This window comes from Cynocephalus volans, chromosome 1 (genome assembly GCF_027409185.1).
Source record: "Cynocephalus volans isolate mCynVol1 chromosome 1, mCynVol1.pri, whole genome shotgun sequence".
Taxonomy (NCBI): domain Eukaryota; kingdom Metazoa; phylum Chordata; class Mammalia; order Dermoptera; family Cynocephalidae; genus Cynocephalus; species Cynocephalus volans.
The window spans coordinates 285,533,303-285,554,341 of record NC_084460.1 but is presented as its reverse complement, the minus strand read 5'-3'; positions in this window follow the sequence as shown (position 1 = coordinate 285,554,341).

Below are 21,039 nucleotides of genomic sequence, written 5' to 3'. Positions count from 1 at the left end.
GTTGGAAAAGGGTATTAGTCTAATTTTATTATTTTTTCATTTATTAGCTGGAATAATTTTATAGAGATGCTTGTCCTCACCTACCTGAGGAACAATTCATATGGAAAACACAGATTAATATGTGATTCGTTCCTTCAATTCACTCAGTTTTTTGAGACAATGAATTAGATTCCTGTCCTCAGATGACCAGTTTTTAATATGATTTTTGAATGTTGTAAACTCATAGATTTGGACCTATTTCATAGATTTCAATTCACTGCAATTCTAAACTTTATTGGACTTCAAGTTGGCCTGTCTTGCGTTTGTAGGAGGCTCTTCAAATTGGCTCCTGATTCCTTCTGTTGTGACCTAATAGTCTCTGATATTTCCCTCATTATCTGATAGGTTACAAGGTCCTGGGTTCATTTTATGTATTTCTTGACTCAAACCAAGAATAAACTATTTCTCTAAGAAGATTGGGTTTGTTTTTGTGTTAGTGTAAAATGGTATTTCAAGACCCTGATCTGAGTGCTAGGGACCCTTATTGATCTTGGGTTGGGTCATTGTTTCTGGGCGTTTTAAGTGACCAAAGCTAAAGGAGAGGAAAAAAAAGGTACATAAAATAAATATATATTTATATGTATTTTTCTAACATATAATATATAAACACATTCATATACACATGTATACAAAAATAAATATGTAAAATATATGTGTATTAAAATATTATATAGGCATGTACATACATACATATATAAATAAATATATGAAATAAATGTGTATTAAAATATATGTACACATACACACATACATTTATAAATAACCTTGTGAATTCATACTAAAATTTCCAGTTCAAATTTAGAAATAGAGGTTTTTTACTTAACTTTTCCTATACTGAATGTTTGTTTCTTTTCTTTTTTACTAAGAATCCTATTTCTGAAGGACACAGAAGATAATAGAATTAGCACCCCACAAATATTCATTTGTTTTATCGCACATTACTCATTACAATGATCTCAGAATAACAGGACTAATAATGCTTTCACCAGTTCTGATGATTGAAAACAGTTATTATTTAGTAAATGCTGTCCTCCTCTCCCACTTGCTTCTGGTTTCACTATATCATCGTTGCCACATCTTACAGCCTTATCACACTTTGTCCCTTTTCGTGTCCATCTGGTCTGTGTTCTGTAAGTTACTCCATGTTTAGTGCTCACCAGCAGACCGGACGCTGACGTCCCTCTAGTCATTTTGTTGTCTCAAGCTTATCTTTAGCAGATTCCTTAGGAAGAGCTCATGGAAACAGTGTTCTCTCAGTTGTTGGGAAATCTTCTGTGCCCTTTATACTTGAAAATATAAGCTTTGCTGGATACAGAATCCTTAGCTTACATTTCCTTCCCTTGGGAACATTAAATATATGAGTCCATTTTCTTCTCCCATAAATGTTACTGTTAAAAACTCTGAAGACAATCTAATTTTCTAAGTCATGTACTTTTTTGCCTAGCTGCAAAATTTTTTCTTTTTCTTTAATGCCTATGAATTTTACTAGAATATACTTTGGTGTTGGTTGTTCTGGTTCAAGATTTCATGCTCCTGAGAATTATACAAATCTTTTATTTCAAGAAAATTTTCTAGAATTACAGTTTTTAAGTACTTGTTCTATTCCCTTAGTTTAATTTTCTTCTTCAAGGACTTTCCTCATCTGTCAGTTGGATTTTCTTGGTCTGTCTTCAATATTTGTCATGTTCTCTCACATCCTTTTTATTTCTTAGATTTAAACTATTTTTCTTTTTCTTTTTTTTAACCTCTATTTCTCTTAAAGCACTCTATTTCTCTGAAAGCATTATTTGTTGCATTTCCTGTTTCTAGTTTAGTCTTCATTTTCAAAATGATTTTTCCTTTTTTAATTCTTACTTGCATTCTATCACATAACTTTTGAGTTTTTCTAATGCTGATTTATGTTGGTCTTGCATGTCTCAGATTGTTTTGATCTGTTTTTGAGCATGACTTTCCATCCTGCTGGATGTTATTGTATTCCTTTTCTCTTTTTTCTAGTGGCACTTTGTATGGGATTTGACCTTAATGCTTTTAACTTAACTCATTTTTGTGTGAATTTAGTTTTCCTGAAATTTTAGAGAAAAACTGGGTTCAGAGAGCTTTTCAACTTCAAGACACTCCTCTCCTTTAGTTCATCACATTAAATAAAATGACAGCTTGTTCTCTAAGATTTCCTGGCTGTTCTTCCTTCCCACTCTTTACATCTGAACCTTCTCTTTCCTTCATTTCTGTTGTCCCTGTTTTGTCCAATTTCGGTTCTCCTCTTAGCAGTATCTCTTCAGCATGGGGCTCTGTCCTCAGGGGTAGCCAGAAGGGCCAGTTCTGAGAGTTCATGGCAGCTGCACTGCCCCAGCCTCTTCCTTGGGTAACCTCCTGGTTGTACTGACTGCTGGAGTAGGCCTGACCCTGTCCAGCTGTTGATTTCAAATAGACCCTCCACACTTTCCAGGGAGAGTTTGTCTAGTCTTCTGGGATTTTCCTCTTCTGAGGTTTTGTCAGATGTCCTACTGCTTCCCTTTGCTTTCACCCATTCAGATGCCAATAACATGCACGTCTAGAGGCTGTTGGTGATTTGGCCCCTTTCTACTCATATTCTGACCTTTGTAGGACTACCTACAAACTTAGCTTTTTTAAAAAAAAAATTGAGGTGAAATTCACATAAAATTAACCACTTTAAAGTGTACAATCCAGTAGTACTCTTGTTCACAATACTGTGCAACCATTACCTCCATCTAGTTCTAAGATATTTTATCACTCAGTGAAACCCCAAACCCACAGCCATTAAGCAGTCACTCGCTATTCCCCTCTGACCCCAGCCCCTGGCAACCACCAGCTGGCCTTCTGTATCTATGGATTTACCAATTTTGGACAATTCATATGAATAGAATCATACAATATGTGGCTTTCTGTGTCTCACTTCTTTCACTTAGCATAATGTTTTCAAGGTTCATCTACTTTTGAGCATGTTTGTTCTTCATTCCTTTTTATGGCTGAGTAATATTCCATTTTACGTATACACCATAATTTGTTTATCCATTCATTCTTGTCTCTTAGTCATATTGTCAATGCTGTCCATGGGCTTTTGGTTTTGCTCTCTAGATGCTCTGCTGTTTTTATGTAGGGATTCAGGAAGATCCCAAACCTGCTGCCAACCCTTCAGCCATCTTTCCAGAATTCTACCTGGGAAGTTTTACTTGAGACTTCAAAACCCCGAGTCAGGTATCATTAGAGGTGAAAGGAAGAGAATCTGGTGGCACATGAAAAGAAAAGTCTGCAAATTCCTGCTGAGGTCCTGGTACTCTCCTCTTCTATATTTTTCCTGAGGCTGGTCATTCAGCTTTCCCTTGGATTCCATTAAATCTGTATTTTTACTACCATCCACCCCCTTTTCATTGACCTGAGCCAGTCTGGGTATTTTTGTCCTTTGAAATCAAGCGTGACATGACATCACCCTCTCCCCAATCTGATGCTTGTGTTTCTTTTATAATTCCACCCTAGGTCCAATGCTGTCTTGGGAACAACAGCAGGAATATATTTCAGTGTGTGATCCTTCTTCAGTAGAAGTGTTCTTTAACAAACTCCTCAAAAATTACAGATGACTTGGCATGTGTGAACTCTTACATCCTTTCTCCTGCTTTTGTATGTTGGTTATTTCCTCTGTTGCTGCCTGGCTTAAACTGGGTTCCAGCATTGAGACAAGAAATCTTAAACAAGTGATTTATTTACTGTAAGGGGGTGAGAGTAGCAGAGTAAGACAGAAACCAGGCAAAATGTGGCTTTAGTTGAAGTCTGGGCTTCGTTTGGTCCCACATGGAACTCTGGAGCATCAATGACATCAAGAGTTGAGTTGTCCCACCTTGAGTAAAAGACGCTAAGGACCAGGCATTTTTGGGCAAGCACATCTCCTCTTGCCAAGGATAATTCTCAGGGAAGTGTTCAGCTTTGAGCCTTTAGCACCCACTTCAACTAGGGGATGGGAGATCCAGTTCAGTGACAGAAATCTTGGGTGGGAGCACAACTGTGTCTGCCATGCTTCCTCTTTGGCTCTGCATGTCAAATATTTTCCTTCCCTATGCACATGTGCACCTGCATCTATAAATTCTATGTGCATACAACACACATATAGGTGTGCAGGTATACCTGTGCCTGTGTGTATATATATGGGTACTTCAAAAAATTCATGAAAAAATAGAATTGAATAATAAAAGATGGATAAGATGAATCTTTCCACAAACTTTTTGAAGTACCCTTGTATATATCCTTGTATATATTTGCAGCGTATATATATATTATGTCTATCTATATGTTTATAAATACATGCTTTTTACTTTTAGTGCTTTTCCCATCCCACTTTTGGTCTATTTAGGCAAAGTTGGGGTATGGGTGGGTAGTCAGGAAAGGCCTGGGGAAGGGGTAAGGCAGCAGTTCAACCACTGGGAGTAGGACCTGCGGATTTCAGTGACTCCTATGAAAAAGATGCTCCTTTGGGACTTGGCACATCTGTGCTGTGGGATCTGAGTCTTTCCAAAAAGGGCAAGGGTAAAGTGGAGGTGGAAGGACAGAGGGATTCCTTAAGAAAGTGTACCAGGACTAGCCCTGGTACCCGTGGGTGTACAATCAAAATGAGCAGGAAGTAGCCATTATAAGCGAGGTCATTTGCAAGTCAAATTTTGTTTAAGAGCCAATTTTTGTTTGGGAAGTTGTGGTGTCTCATATTTTGAGGCTGAAAATGAAAGATATTGCTTGAATGGAAGCAGCGGGAACAGCTGAGTGATGGACTAATTAGTGTCTCAAGGTCAATTTCATCTTTAAGATTTGAGGTTCTGTGGCTTCTCTGATATTTTTTTCTTTCTTTAGTGAAACCTAGTATAGAAAGGACGAAGTTAGGTGGACCTCTTTATCAGAACTGCAAGTTATTAACATCTCGAGAAAAGCACTATTGAATGTCTTTTGCCAGTTTACATTGTTAGTTCAAAGGTGTATTTTAAACTTCTATGGTGAGAAATTATACATATTCCCCTTTTTATTTTTATTTTATTTATTTATTTAGTTTTGTCTTTTTCGTGACCGGCACTCAGCCAGTGGGAGCACCGGCCATTCCTATATAGGATCCGAACCCGCGGCGGGAGCGTCGCTGCGCTCCCAGCGCCGCACTCTCCCGAGTGTGCCACGGGGTCGGCCCCATATTCCCCTTTTTAAAGAGATATTGTATTAGTGCTTGAGACATTCTCAGCCCTCAAAATGGTTTTAATACTTGGATGTATTAATAACTTATTTATGACTTTCTATGTATGGAATCTGATGTTCCCCATCTGAAGAAGTGAAAAGAAAAAAGAAAAGAAAAAGAAAGGCATTGCTTCTCTCGTTTTTCTGCTTTTAATGCTTTTAAAGAATTGTCAAAACCTCTTTGTTTCCTTTCCCAGCACAAACCCTGCAGGCAGACAGTGGAGGGTAATTTTAGAAATGGGTGATCCACACAGAGGCCAAAACCTAGGAGGTCATGACCTATGGATTCTATAAGCAAAGAGCTTTTATGTTGGGAGGGCAGTGTTTGCAATGTTCCCTGATTATCTGTGGATCTGACAGTACAGAGCATCACAACTGGCATCCAACCCCATTTTCCTGTGGGGTTTCCTGAGATAAAATACAAGCACAGTCTATAAGGTAGTGCCTTTCTCTTCCTGAATCTTCCCACATCCCTGCTTCTGTCATCGTCTGACACGTTTTAGGATATTTTGTGTCTATATGCATATATGTAAATACCTTTTCACTGGAGACTGATGAAAGCTTCCAGCTCATTTTGGTGGTTGCCTTTTTGTTTTGTTTTGTTTCCATTTGACTCAGATCTTGATTTTTGAATTTCTAGAGAGAACCTTGTTTAAATCATAAGGATCTTGATAAAGGCATCATCTCTGTAATTTCCTTTCCCTTCAACTTTCATAAATCCTGAGTTTTAACTTTCCTGCTATCAGGCAACTCTGTCTTCCCTATTAGAGAAACAGCTCATATTTTCTTTAAGAGACTTTTAATATTTGAATACAGTTGAAATTATAAGCTGTTGGGAGCCCAAAATGTCTTAATCCAGTGTAGAATTGAGGTAGGACTCTTGGGAAAAGGTGGAATTTTATACAAAGAAATAAGTGAAATAAACTAGAAGATGGTGGCCTCCAGGACCTTAACAGCAGTTCCCAGAAGTTAACTTTTAATCATGTGATATAACTTCTTCTCAAAGAATGGGTCCATTTAGGCAACACCGTGATCCTATTTCCCACGATCAGAAAACACTACACAATGTTTCTGATCACATGGCTTTATGAATATATTTCATGGCTAAGAGTGTGGGACTGGAATTGGGTGGATAAAATTTTCTTAGTTTAAAACTGCCAAGGCATAGAACTTATTTTCTCCTGCGGTTTAAGAGGTGTTCTGAGATATGACATACTCCCCCTTGCAAAGCAAATGTCCTCATCAGTGAATAGGTGGTTGTTAATTCATAGTAACCTGTTGTTGGGAATGAAAAGTCACAAGCTAGGTACTCTAAGATAGGGAATGGCAAACTTTTTTCTGTAAAGGATCAGAGGCTAAATACATTAGGTTTTTCAGGCCACGGGGCAAAATTGAGGATATTATGTAGGTACTAATGTAAAAGGGAGCAAACATTTTCTACACATTTTTCACTGACAAAATTAGAAATGTAGTAACTAATCATTGTGTACAGTTTTTGTAAAGCAGATCTACTACTGAGGAATTTTCTACTAATGAAAATTAGGAATTCTACTAGTGGAGTTTTCTTTAGGAGGCGGTTGATATTTGACTTAATTGGGGTCCAATGTTCCCATTCCCATCATCAAATGAATTGTCAATGTTCACCTGTAAAAGCTATTCTTAGCTGGTGGACCGTACAAAAACAGGGGGCAGGCTGGATTTGGCCTGCAGGCTGCTGCTAAGACACCCTATCTTGGGCACTACTCTCTGGGAGCTATGTCTGGGTTTACTTCTGCAGCCTAAGGAAACATAATTGAAATAGAGAAATGTGTATGTTCAAAATGTGTACGTATGCAGTAAAGTAATAGTTTATCTCCAATTTTTTTTTTTTAATTTGAGTAGTGTGGAGCTCTCTGCATATGCTCATAGTGATAGATGCTAGTTCTCTTTCTTTTCCAGTGAGCATGTCATTCCGAGTTCGCCATTCTGCTAGACATGACTTTTGGTTATAGATAATATCAAGTGCCTTTCTCAACGTTTAAATTGCTGACCGCAAGCCAACCATGTGCTGAGATAGAATGGTGAGGAAGGGTTACAGCTCCCACTCTTATGAACTTGCTTTTGAGTGAACAGCTAGCATTTACTGGACATCTACCAGTGCACCATGCTAAGTATTCTGTACTCATCATCATATTTACTTCACACAATAACTCCTTGACATCCTATTTTTATCCTCATTTTACAGATAGGAAATAGAGTGTTAGAGCAATAGCTAATGATAATTGGGCATTTGTTATATGCAAGGTTCATCTGTCAGTGCTTTACATGAATTATCTCTTTTAACCCCCACCCTGATTTGGTACCATTGTCACCATTTTATAGATGTGAAAACTGAGGCACAAGGAGATAAGGCACTGCCCAGAGTTGCTCAGCTGGTAAGAGGCAGAGCTGGAAATCAAACCCAGGCCATCTGTGCTCCAATGCCCAGGAGCTTAACCTTATGCTTATTTTAATCTTAGAAAGATGATGTTACTTATCCAAGAGCACACAGGTAGTAAATGGCAAAATGTGACTTTGAATTTCAAGAGTCTGACTCCAGACCTCTTTCATTCCCTGCCTATATTCAACCGCACCCCACATCTTCTGGCTTGTCTAGGATTGATCTATCAGTCATGAATGAGTTGGTTCCAAGATAAAAGAAGATTAAATAAGACTGGCTGACCAGGAGACAAACACAGGGGGGTGGGGGATGATCGAGCCCTGTTCTACTAGTTTTCCCATCGACAGAGGGGAGAGAGGGTCACAGAGGATGTGTTGCATTCTGTGGAAAGAGCTTGAGCTTTAGATTTGGAGAGGCTTGGCTGACCTTATTTCCTGGTTGATCCTGGGCACATCACTTAACCTCTCTAATCGTCAATTTCCTTTTCTCTAAAATGGAGCTAATAAAACTTTCCTCGAAAGCAATTTAATCAGAAAGTGTATAAAATGTCCTTGTCTTCAGTGATGCTTAGTTTTCTGCATCAACTTGGCTAGACTGTAGTACCCAGTGATTTAATCAAACATAAATCTGTGTGTTGGTGTGAAGGTATTTTCTAGCTGTGATTAACGTCTATAATCAGTTGGCTTTAAGTAAAGGAGATCGCCCTTGATAACGTGGGTAGGCTTCATCCTGTCAGTTGAAGGCCTTAAGAACAAAAACTGAGGTTTCCCTGAGAAGGAGAAATTTTGCCTCCAGGCGGTAGCACCAACTGCTGCCTGAGTTTCCAGCCTGGCCGTCTGCCCTACAGAGCAGGTTCCGGAGCACGCTGACTGATGTATTCTCTAAAAGGCACTCCAGACATGGTCACTGGGTAACTACAGCTGTGGATGTCCTGAGACCCACAGAAAACCACTGAATCTTAGTGATACAAATGATTGAAATATCCACATTTTACTTTCATTTAGTTTACACGTTTCAGACCTGCAAAATAAAAGCACTGTTACCTTTGAATTTCATTTCAATTGCAAAATATATTTGCAACACAATTTTCTTTGCACAGTGCTGCTGTGGTAAAAATACAGATATGGTTCCAACATCATCTTGCAGCCTGGCTGATGGGCTGATTAAAGGAAAATGGCATGGTGAATTGAAAGCTATTTTAACTACTATATCTAATTACAAAGAAGAACATGTTACCAAAATTTGAATGCGTTCTATAATAAAAAACAAGGGCAATTAACAATCAAACAAAAAACTGCTTTCTTGACAGGCAGATGACACAGAACAGGACTAAGAAAATGCAGAAAGCTTTCACTTGAAGAGGAAAGCTGAGATGGTCCTTCAAATAAATTAAGGTAAGATCCAAAGAGCTTATGACTTTGTGGTTATAAGGCCAGGAAGCGACACAGGAAGCACTGGAATTGCTGTGCTTGATTTTGTATTATTGGAGCAAATTCTTATTTATTTTTAAAATGGGTAAAAACAAGTATTTATGAGTTCTCAGAAATTTTGATATGAAAGACACCTTTTTTTTTAATATGTAATTTTACTTGGAGATAGACTAGTACTTATTTTAAGATGCATATTTAAATATGTACATTTCTTTACTGTCTTATTCTTTATTTAGTTTTATATTCAGAATTTCATAGTCTGGTCTCCTATCTCATAGGGATTTGTGTGATTAAAGGAGTTTATATCCATAAAGTTACCATGAACTCCAGGAGATGAAAAGTATTGGAAAAGTTGAAAATTTCCTAGTAAACCCAGTTTTCTCCTCTAACAGACAGAAAAGTGTGATGTTTTTTTCTTTCTCCCAGTCATACAGCTACTACTTTCCCCAACCATTCTTTGTAGTAAGTCTGAGAATGTGTTAATGGACCTATTCTTGTCAACCCAGGGAATGGACCCTTTATATTTGATCTATCGTCTCTGGGAACAGGGAGTATATATGATGGCTCAGGTTGAGTCATAATTATTTTAAAATGTTTTTATTTTTAATTGATATTTAATGATATTTAATTGATATTTAATGTGATATTTGGATATGTGTATACAATGTGCAATGAGCAAATCAAAGTAATTAGCCAATCTATACCCTTAAATATTTTCATTTCTTTGTGTTGGGAACATTCAACATCCTCTCTTCTGGCTGTTTGAAATTTTACAATAATTTTCTTGACTAGTGGTCCTGGTTTGCAAACCATAGCGTGCATAAGAATCACCTGAAGAACTTGCTAAATATGCAAAACTTTGGGTCACACCTCCAAAGACTCTGAATCAGTGGTTCTGGGATGAAATTCAGAAATGTTCATTTTTAACAAGCACTCTTGATGACCCAGAGGCAGGTAGTTCATGGACACATTTTAAAAAGTACTCATTTGGAGCAGTGTCATCCGCCCCCCACTTCTTTTTTTCTGACCTGAAACCCCCATTAGCAAATGCTCATATGCCCATCTCCTTTATTTATTTATAAATACATTCATTTATAAATTACTTAATTTAATTTTATACATACACACACATTCTGTACATTGTAAAATATACATAAGAATGGGATCATTTAGGGTGCTCTCAAGAAGAAACAAATAGTATTTTATAAATATTACAACTTTATTTGGTCATTATTTTATGTACTTTTGTTCTCAGTAAAATATTATTAATCTAGTTTACTCTTGTCAGTTATTATTAATTATATTTTAATAAAAAAATGGGTTAACATATTATGAAACAGTTATTTGAACGTCTCAAAGTTGAATTAATTTTGATAAAAAGATACCTTTAAAAAATGCATAGATTCAAATAAAAGATGTGCATTTACGTCTGAGCTTACCGATTGATGATACTCATTTTTAAATTCCATTCATCAATCATGCGACATTTTATTGAAATTTGATTGGTAAGTTTGTGTATTCTCTGATGTCATTTAGGTTTCCCCCTCCCCCCCCTTAAATTAATTAGAATATGCTGAATTTTTACTTTTTTAACAAATAGTTTTTAAGAAAATTTTGGAATATTTCATAACAGATAAGAAAGTTCTTTTCCACATTTGAGTACACAGATCTGAATTTTTATAACGATATACATTTCTTTCCTTCCACCAGTCACATGACAGTGAAAATATTTTTAAACTCTGTTTTCAAGTGCTTGAAATTCATAGTTTGAATTACTCTCTGAAAGCAATATCATTTTCCAGTTATTGTTAAATTATTATCTTTTCTTTGAAGGGACAGATAAAATTTAAATAGCTAGATATAAATCTCTAGATGCACAAAGATATACATATTCTAAGTAGCATGCAATGGAGAGCTTCTAGTCATTAAAAAAAGATGGCAGATTTAGAACACTTTTGTTGTAGTAAGAAAAATATGGACAACTTTTTTTAAGTTAGGAACTTTTAAAATTACTTCATTTTTTTAGTCAAGAAACTTATTTAAGCAATTTGCTTTATTAATCAAAGGAAAATGGGAGAAATGCTGTGGTACCAAAGTTTTATGACTGCCCCCATCTCATGAGAAAGCAGACTAGCACTCTGTTATACAAAAGTGGGTTTTTTTTTTCCTTTTTTTTTTTTTTTTGAAAAGTAAGCCCTTCAATGGCATCCTAAGGAACTCTGTGCCCTTCTGGCTGTCACTTCTTTGTTACAATAGCTCTGAGTGAGGCAGGGTATGAGTTACAAGTGCGATGATATCTCTGTAATCTTAGCCTGGAATTGTTTGTGCCAGATGAAGACTCGTTGGTCTTGCATTTTTATGCAAGAAACCTCCAAAGCGACTTCAAAACGTTTTCCATTAAGTTTCAGAGAAATTTTGTGAAAGCCCTAAGTATTATGTGACTTTAAAATTTGCTGAAAAAAGTCAGTTGGGATTTCATGTTCTTGATGCTTAGGTTTGAAATGTCTTGCTAATTACAATGGCTGAAATTTATCATTAGATGGTATCTCAGGGTACATCGCACCCTTTGGGTTAGGTCATCATTTGATATAGTGGATAAAAACTCATACTTTTGATAATGTCTAATTTGGCCAGTTGTCCTTTTGTCAGATCTGATTAGACTGTTGTTTTTAATGATGTGACTGCAAAGAGCTTGTATTGGGACAGAAGTCTCAGATCTGCATTTTTTTCTTTTTTGAATTGTTCGCTTGTACTTTCATTATTTGTATTATCTTCAGTGCATGGTTTCTTTGCCAGACTCTTTAACTCACCTGTTCATTTTGTCACTTGATTCAGTTAAATCCAGATAATATGAACTCTAAAATGGTTTAGTCTGGTATTTGCAAAGTGCAGACTTTTCCAATGTGCTGCATGTGAATGCAGGCGGTGGGGAAGGGCAGGGGTCGCTGTCCAGCCCACTGGGTCAGGGGCTTCTGTGGCTCCCTCAGGCTACCCCGGGTTCCTCATCGCACTTCACCCGGCACACAGACAGATGACAGCATTAGCATCAGCCACACATTAAATATTAGTAGAGCATAATTTGTCTTTTTTATTACTACAGATTATGAGTAGAATGTTCAAAATTGTCTTCTCCACCACAGTAATCACTTTGAGCATTTCCTGGGGTGTGTACCACCATTCTAGAGATGACAGCCTTAGAGATAACTGGGGACAGTGCTCTCAGTGGCAGGACAGGCAGATGCAGGATGCCCCACCCTGACCTTCTGGGCGCATTCCTGGGGCTGTGAGGCCACGCTGAGACATGTAGTTCAAAGCATTCTGCATTCACTCCACACAGGCTCTGTGTGTGCGTGTGTTTGTGCACATACACGTTTCCATCAGTCTAATCATGCTGGTAGAGGAAGCATTGCCTATACATTTCTTACAACATTGCAGATTTGTTATAAATTACCTAAGTAAGAAAACTTATCCTAAAAATGTGTATTGACATATCTGTGATTTGAAGATAACATATCAAAAATTTGGAGGAAATACCTTAACACTGATGGCAGTTTGTATGTTTCTCTTCTTTCACAAATGTACGGGACTGTATGTTCCACAAATGTAGGATGACATGACCCGTTCACTACAGTGTCCCACAGCCCAGAGACAAGCACATAGTTGTCATTCACTAAGTATTTGTTGAAAAAGCTCATGAAAGAGCAGTGCACATTTTGTGTATTTTCCTCTTTGCTGGCCTCATGTTATTTTTCCTACTGTTGTTTTTCCTCTGTGCTGACGTGTGTGTGTGTATTTATTTCATGGATATATGTAAGCTATCTTAAATCAAATACCAGTAAGGTGACATATTATTATAGTTACTGATATACTTTACTGAGTGCTTAATTGCTATTGAGTGCTAGGAGTTTTGCTAAGGACTACGTAGACATTTCTTATTTAATTCTCACAAAACCCCATGAGGTAGGTATTACTAGTTTCATTTTGAAGGTTGGAAAAGTTAAATAACTTCCTCAAAGTCACACAGAAGTTTTAATTCTGATCTATTTCTTTCCAAAGCTTGAGCACTTCGTGTTTATAACTGATTTACAATACAATTACTTATTACTTAAAAATCTGGGGGCGGATAAAATAGTAAGACTTTTTTATTGCTTTGCAAATCCATGTTTGGGCCAGGTTGCATATGTCATGTCTTAAATAGACTACCTAGATTATATTTGGTCTAATATTTTAACTTGAATTTTACATATCTGTAAAAACAAATCATTTAATTTTCCTTAGGAAATATTTCGAAATTAGTTTTGGTTATATAGTTTGTATCTTCATTATATGGGAAAACTAAAATTCATCCCTAATTTAATGTGAATCAAATGGCAGCTCTGCGACTTGGAAGGAAGCAATCACAAAGCTGGGTGGTGGTTTTCAGAAGGATGTTTGTCATATTTTATCTTAAGATCTCTGTATCAGAACACATTTAGTTGGGTATTCCAAATCTGAGTGTGAAGAAATTTTTTCAGTCTTTGAGCATGAGCTTTTATTAATATAATTGAGGCAGGACAGAGTAGGGACATGCCCCAGGAAGGCTGCTCATAAACTTTTAGGCTGGATCAGCACTGCCCACCTCTTTACCTGGTAGTTAATGGACTCATAATGCACTGGTGGCAGCTTAGCCACCCAGACAATCCACATGCTACACCGTCACACCTGTGTACAAGGAGGAACAAGAGGCGGAGGAAGGCCATAAGGGTTTTTTTCCGGCCAGGACAGGAGAGGGAGGACAGGGGCACTTGGGTTTGTCCATGGTGGAAAAGGCTGTGCACCTCCTTGGTGCTGCCTTCGCCTGGTAATAAAGCCCTACTGTGTTCCATTTCACTCTATCCTCCTTCCCTTTTGCTGGTCCTGTGAAAAGATTTTTCTTTTCGTGGGTAGACCAAGAGCTTGGATCTGCATCCATTAACAAGATCATTTTCAGTGCTACAAGAGTCTCATGAAGATTTGCCTTTTTCTCTCTCAAAAGTCTGCCATTCATCCCAATTTTCCTCAATACACATAATTTAGCTCTTATTTTGAACCAAACCAAACAAAACCCCAAACCTCAGGTCTTTTCGATATCCTTCCCCACCTTCTCAAAAGGTTAAATCATCTATGAGCTTTAAGAGTGTCTTTGTGGAAATGACACATCCTCAGAGAATTTTATGCTAATAACCACAGCCACATTCCAGATAAATCAAGTGTGCATAAATTACCTTGGCCTCCGAGCTCCACTCATTCTGCATCTTCCAGTATTGCGTGTGTGTCATTAGCATACCAGATGTCACAATCTTCCTTAATCCAGTGTGAGGCACACCTCCAACCAGGCCTGGGCAAAATCAAGGCAACCCTGTTTTTTGTTTTTTAGATGGAACACTAAGCCATAAAAACAATCTCATAATCGTAATCTCTCCAGTATATTCTGTAGGATTTAAAAATGGAAATTAACTTTTTTGTGTATGTGTTTAAAATCATAAAGAAGATACAAAATCTATCTTGAAAACTCGAGTCATCTGACTGGTCCTAATTTTCATATCTGATCTTCTGTGAAGGTACATGTGATCCAAAAACCTGTAAATTGAGGCAAAATATGAGCCTTTGAAAAATAAATAATGTTACCTAGTTCTAGATAGGAAACTGTGTGAGATGAAAATGAATCTCACTGGAGCAACTATTTCAAGAGCGTAGCTTTCCTCTGTGAAACGTGCTTGAGGCTTAAACCAGCCTCATTCACTTTAAAGAGTTAAGTGCTTGAAATAGCACTGTTTCTCAGTGTCAAGATTCATGTGACTTATCACATGAAAAACAAAAAGGATAGAGGTGAGTTGTATTGGAGAACCTGCATTTACCTAATTATTCTTTTAAAAACATGTTTTCAGATGGCTAGAGAAGCAAATCGACATACATAGAAATGGTTAAATTCTGACTTGGAATTCCATGGGAATTAGCAGTCTGTAGACCAAGGCTCTGGCCTGAAATGTCATGGTTGGACCATGACTTCCTATGGGGCTGGCATTCATAGTCAGTTACTTGTTTTTCTTTCTTCAGTGCATACATATGCCCAGAGGCTGTTTGTAATGGGAGAATTTTAAGAAATTCATAAATTTAAAACACCCCACACATACAAGATTCTTTCTGAATGTGTCATCTTAAAATTCTTTTTTCCAAAATCACATCAAATACAGCAGTATAATAGCCATCTCTTTTTACTATTCTTTCGTATTTAATTTTCACTGATCTTTACCTAAATACTAGGTAACATCATGAATACAGCAAAATAAATTTGCCATCTGAGTTTAGATGGCCAACAGTTCATCTTCTGATGTTTATTTCTTTGAAATAAAATGCACCTCACATTTAATTTAAAAACATAGTCTAAAGAAATAATGCAAATTTGTTATGCCTTGACAAAAAACGTTTTACATGTATTTTTTAGAAGGTGTTTATATACTATGAATTAACTTGTATATAAAAGAAATATGGACTCTTCAAAGAGCAAGCATCTGATCTGTCAGAACCAAGTTCATTGAGGTTAAATTGCTCTCAGGGAGTTTAAGGTAAAAAAGAAAGAAAAAGGAGATTATACCTCTCCTTATGGCAGGAAGAAGCTCATTTCCAGGGTAGAGACTCCTGAAACCCATAAAATATGTTCCAGATCCAAGACTTGATGAGTTCATGCGTCATATCTGAACACTTCTGCCATGGAGAGACTTGGGACTAGTTTCCTTTCATTTACTGCATGGGGATAAAAATGCTCAAAGTATATGTGAAAGACAAATTTAAAACATTCTGTCTGTTTAACACTAATGATCTCCTTTTAGGTATCCAGCCTTCCAAATGTTGAAAACACAAAACTCAAATATGGGACAAACCCAGAAACAGAGCACTGATGAATACCTGCCAAGCCAATAACAAAACATTCACTAAAATCCAAGCAGAAGGCGAAGATGCCTGAATCAGGGGATCTTATACTTTTTCATGCTGTAGACCTGGTGGCAGTCTGGTTAATGTTTCTAAATGTATAAAACAAAATGCATAGGATTACAAAGAAAACCAATTATATTGAAATAGAATGTTGATCAAAATATGTAAAAAAAACCCACCACAATTTGTGAGATATCAATACTTGTATCTTTATTAATGCATTAAAAAATAAGAACTAGCAGAAGGCTTGATAATAGCTATTGTTTTGAAGTAAGAGAAACATAAATGCTACATTGAAATATTTGTAAGATTATAACATGATTTGAAAATATCTGTGATTTCTATTGGTGGCAATGCTATAGAAACTGGTAATAATACTGTGGTTTGTTAAAGGAAATGCTAGATTCAGATAAGGTTGGTGAAACTGAAGATATGATTTTATTTCCATTCCACTTCACAGACTTCCCTGAGATCTAATGAAGAACCCCTTAGGAAACTTTAGAACCTGGGTTAGAAAGCCCTGATCTAAATGTAAAATAATAAGGTCACAGCCACAAGTATATTATTCCACACGCTTGACTCTGGTCAAGGTTTTGACTAATATTTTGGTCATCTCAGCAAGGGAGTATTATTTACCACCTGGGCATTTACTCCATGGAGGTTAAAAACAAAAAACAAAAACTAACAACTGGAAAATGGTTTACTTGTTTGGCTTGAGGTTATTTCTTTAAAAGTGCAAGAAGAAGGACCCATCTCCTTTTCAAAGATCCAGACCCACTAAAGTTTATCCCATTTTGTTTGTAATCTTTTTCTGTTAAATAGCACCACTTGGTTTGTTTTACATTATTGCTTAACTTTTGATGTGCATGCATATGAACAAGTAAGTTGTTGCAAATTCTTCAAGGGAAGAAATATGCATTATACGTTTTTTATTATTTTATTTAGAAAATGCCTAGCAAACTGGTATATACAGAGCAGCAACTTAGTATTTACAGATTGAAAGAAATGACAGGCTATAAAATATCAATACTCACACTGCACCTGTTGAAAATCTTTCCCTAGAGAAGTTGGAGGTTATTTGAGCTTTTATTTCATTCATACTTTCACTCTTTTGAGAGATGAAGAAGCAAAAGGGAGAGATAATAAAGAGAATAGGTACAGATAAGTTATTCCATAAAAAACTTATGAGTTTCATGAAACCTTATTATTGTTGATTAAGAATGGATTTTTTCCCCCCTGACCGGTAAGGGGATCACAACCCTAGGCACAGTATTGTCAGCACCACGCTCAGCCAGTGAGCGCACCGGCCATCCCTATATAGGATCCGAACCCGCAGCCTCGGTGCTACCAGCGCTGCACTCTCCCGAGTGAGCCATGGGGCCAGCCCCAAGAATGGATTATTTTGCCCAGCAATCTGTTTCATTAATGCCACATCTTCACTATAGAGCCACCCAGCATCTGTTTTAAAGTCCTATTACAGGGAACGGATGACTTCCAAAGACAGTTCATTCACTTTTTTGTAATCACCTTATTGCTTGAAATGTTTTCCTTGGAGTGAGAAATATTTGTCCCTCCTTAGCTTTTTGGAAATCTTTATGATAGAATGGGTTGCTGAGTACCAGGAGGCAAGAATTTTGCCCTGAAGGGCTCTCTGTATGAGGACGGGAGAAAAGAGAAAAAGACATTGATTCCCACTTAGCCACAGCTATAATGGTGGCAACAAAATAACTTTTAATAACCCCATGTGACTGAGTCATCATCATCTTTTGAAAAAGACTCTGTTGCAGACTTTATCATGTGACATGTTTGGGCTCTGGAGTCAGGCGTAATGGATTTGAATCCCAGTACTAGTATTTCTAACCTCATAAACTCTTGTAAGTTATTGATCATTTTTAAAGCTTTAATTCCTCTTTATTTTTTTATGGCTGGTTAGTGTGGGGATCTGAACCTGTGACTTTGGTGTTAGAACACCTCAAGTTAATCAAATGAGCCACAGGCCAGCCTTAATTCCTCTTCTGAAAAATGGCAATAATAGGTGTCTCAGAGTTTTTGATGAAAATTAAATAAGATAATACAAGAAAATCAAGAGTTCAGCCCTTAGTATATTAGTAGGAATGCTCTCAGCTGCAGGTAACAGAAAGAACTGAGTCTGGGCCGAGCCCGTGGCGCACTCGGAGCGTGAGGTGCTGGGAGCGCAGCGACACTCCCGCCGCAGGTTTGGGTCCTATATAGGAATGGCCGGTGCACTCACTGGCTGAGTGCCAGTCACGAAAAAGACAAAAAAAAAAAAAAAAAAAAGAACCGAGTCAAAATAGCTCAGACAACAAGGGCGTTTGTTATCCCATATAATAAGAGACTTGGAGATGAGGAGATTTGGGGGTTTGACCTACAGGGTTCAACCATATCATCAGAGAAACAGGTTATTTTTTTATCTTTCTACTCAGCATTCCTCATCATGTTACTTTTACCGTCAGGCTTGCCAAAGTGTCCGGTCAGCTTCAAACACTATGTCCTTACACAATAAGCCCTACAGCAGGTGTTCCCCTGCATTTCATTGGTCAAGATACATCTCATGCTCATTTCATAAACTAGTCATAGGAAAAGGGATTGGGATTACTATGATTGGCTTGAAGTAATCAGGTATTACCTCCCGGGGCTGGGGAGGGACACCCCCGAATTCTTTACAGGAGATGGCTGCTTGATTATTGAGCAAAATTCAGGTTGTATTAACAAGAAAAAAGTGGAGGAATGGATACTTGAAGACAACAAGCAGTATCTGTCATATTACCCATTACATACTATATTAAAACTGAGAAAGATACAGGATTATGGTACAGTGGCTACAATGTGATTCCCCCAATTGCTTACTGTTTGTCATCTTGGACAAGTCATTTAGCCTTGCAAGCCTCAGTTTCTCCATCTGCAAAAAATTTTTTTTCTGCTAAACCTCAAGGCTCAGAATTTCATATTATTGTGAGCTACAGCAAATCTTTTACAAAATTTACAGAATGATATATGTCTACATTTGTTTGTTTGTGTTTTTTTTAACCACAAAAGATTTGTTAGTTGGTGACAAGGACATTTTTTAGAAGATTTACATTTTCGGTAGACTTTATTTAACTTTATTTATTTTTCTCTTTTTCTCTTTCATACATACCACCTTCAAATTCTGTGTTTTGCCTTGATATTTGTTGCTTTATAAATATGAAGTAGTGTTAGTAATGAGCGGACTTGACTTCTACTTCTAGTCAAGATAAAGTAATAGGGATTGGATTTGCCCTTCCAACTTAAACAACTAAAAAACTGGACAGTGAAACAACAGCACTCACAGCATGGGATGTTGGACACCCAAGACAGGTGATACTTTAGGAGGCTTCCAGACTGTAGCACAAAGAGGAGAACACAGAAAGATGCACCCCATCTCTCAGTTGAGGAGACAGTCTGGGAAAGACACGACAGCTAGAGTTGGAGAAAGCTGCATATAGACAGAACTCCAGATCTGCAGGAAGTCTCTCCCCCAACCATTCAGTTCAGTAGTGATCAGCACTTGGGTATGAGGAACCTACTTCAAGCTGGGGAAAGAACCACTTGAAAGGATTAGAGGGAACAGTGCCTGTTCCCAAAGCCAGAGTGGAAATTTTTGTAATTTGTGGGGTATCAGTTAGAGTACTAAGAATGGTTTAGCCTTGGTACCAGGGAAAATAAAATCTGAACACTGCTGTGGTTCTGCCTAACTAAGCTTAAAAACAAGATTTGAAAAGCTCAAACCATGTTCAAGTAATTCAACTAGGTCACAGAATAAAACTCAAGGATATTTATAGTAATACAAAAATATCCAGCACCCAACATGGTCAAGTTCAAAATGTCTGGCATCCAATTAAAAATCACCAAGCATGCAAAGAAGCAGGCAAATATTATCAATAATGAGGAGAAAAATCAATCAATCAAACCTGACTCGGAAAGACACAAATGATAGAATTAGTAGGCAGGGACATTAAAACAGGCATTATTACTATATTCCATATATTCAGGAAACTAGAAGAACAATTGAACACATTAAGTGGAGACATGGAAAATATACAAATGACCCAAATCAAATATTTAGAGATAAAAACCACAGTGTCTGAGATGAAAAATACACTGGATGGGGTTAACCATGGATTAGACATTACAGAAGAACAGATTAGTGCATGTGAAGACATAGCAATAGAAATAATTTAAAATGACACACAGAGAAAAAAATGCTGAAAAAAAAAGAAAGGCAGAACATCAGTGAGCTGTGGAACAAGTTCGAATGGACAAACATACATGCAGTTGTAGTGCTCATGGGAAACGTTATGGTATGAGGGAGGCAAGAAAACGTATTTGGAGAGATAATGGTGGAAACTTCCCGAATGTGATGAGAACTATAAATTCACAGACCTCAAAAGATCAACCAATTCGAAGCCCAAGAAACATAAAGAAAATTACATCAAAGCACGTCACAATCAAATTGATTAAAACCAAGGATAAAGACAAAAGTATTAAAAGTAATAACTGGGCTTGAAACTTTTCTGTGTTTTCTCTATTTCGTACTACAGAGATGTACAAACATTTCTCTCTCTTCCTCTCTCTCCTTCACATACACACACACCAACACACACACACACCAACACACACACACACCAACACACACACACACACACACACACACACACACACACACACACACATTAATTTGAATGGGGCTTTTTCTGTTCCTAGCATTTGGTTTGATTAAAACTAAGCATTTGCTTTGTGTAACGACAGAAGAACAATTTTTATTTTAAAAGTTAATGAATCTGGTCTGATTTGGTAACAGTATATTCCCTTAACCATAAGAACTTAAACCCAAATGAGACAGCTGTTTCCATGTTCTTGCCTGGGAACCAAGCCCCCAGCAAATGTTTCACATGCATGTGCAACGCCTTTAAGCTCTTGATGATTATCTACAGCAAT